At 34.2% G+C, this 1,226-nt stretch overlaps 1 long non-coding RNA gene across 1 annotated transcript; it reads left to right on the top strand.

Moving 5' to 3' along the window:
• The first annotated feature begins 450 nt into the window (after positions 1–450).
• LOC107952625 (uncharacterized) lies at positions 451–932 on the top strand. Its single transcript, XR_001698867.2, has 3 exons — positions 451–489; positions 567–669; positions 826–932. It is a non-coding gene; the product is annotated as an uncharacterized lncRNA (long non-coding RNA).
• The last annotated feature ends 294 nt before the right edge of the window (positions 933–1,226 follow it).

Here is a 1,226-nt window from a genome sequence, read left to right as displayed (position 1 = left end):
TGATAGCAATAAAAATCAAGCTCTCTCTAATATTAAGGTAACAAAACGTTAATGTAATTTATAATACTTTGGTTTAAGTTTCATTTATATTTACTTCCTAAACTTGTGTTTTTTAGGAGAGGTTTGCTTTAGAGGTCTCTGATGCCTATATCAAGAAGGCATTGGGTAAAAAATGGAGAGACCATAAAAGCATTTTGAAAAAAGAATATTTTAAAAAACCCATAAGCCTCGAAGAAAAATTGCAAAATATCCCACCGGGAATGCTGAGGTACCAATGGGAAGATGCAGTTCGATTTTGGAATTCAAAGAAAGAGAGGTATTATGTACTTGCAAAATCTTATAAAATTTTCGGTTTATAGTATTTACTATATACGTAATAATAATTTCATTATGTAGGACCGTGAGTGAGTTGGAACAAGCAGCAGGCAAAAACAAAAATTTACGTACACAGCAGGGTCGAAAAGTTTTGCTTGTGTAGCTCAGGCCGCGGTACTATGGATTTATTAATTCTATCAAGTATTAATGACTTTTTACTATTAAATAATATTTTTACTACTATATTTTAGGAAGCCTCGTCTGGTCAAAAAGTTGGACGCCTTCAGCTTTTTGACATTACGCACAGGAAAAAAGGATGGAACTCCGATGACATCTGAGGCTGCAGAAATTATGGTATATTTACTTAATAAAATTTAATTCATTATAAATATTTATAATATTTAATTCTAATGTTTTAATTCGTCGTTTTTATTTGTTTAATTTAAATAATGTTATGTTGTATTCTTTTTATTGTATATTTCATTTCTAACTCTTTGACTGATTTATTAGGAGAAACTAAAAGATAAGAAGGTAGAGTATGAAGCGACTGCTTCGACTGATAGTTCTGTTAATTTTGAGGATATTGATAACAGAATTATTAATGAAGTTTTGGGTCCTGAAAGGTATGGTCAGGTTAGATTTCAAGGATCTGGTGTTAACCCGACCCAATATTTTGGATCCACCTCGCACCAATACATGCCTTCCGGGAGTCAAAGTCAAGCTGAAGTTCAGAGGCTAAAAGATCAGATAGTTCAGATACAAGCTAGCACAGATGAGCAAATTTCTCAACTTAGAGCGGAGGCAGCAGGAGGGAGGCAGAGGCAGCGGCGAGAGAGGCGGAGCAGAAGAGAAAATACAATGAACTCCAGCTACAGCTTCAGTCTATGATGACTATGTTCCAGCAATTTCAA

This window comes from Gossypium hirsutum, chromosome A02 (genome assembly GCF_007990345.1).
Source record: "Gossypium hirsutum isolate 1008001.06 chromosome A02, Gossypium_hirsutum_v2.1, whole genome shotgun sequence".
NCBI classification, from domain to species: Eukaryota; Viridiplantae; Streptophyta; class Magnoliopsida; order Malvales; family Malvaceae; genus Gossypium; species Gossypium hirsutum.
The sequence above is the reverse complement of the archived record's forward strand: the minus strand, read 5'-3'. Positions and strand labels throughout refer to the sequence as shown.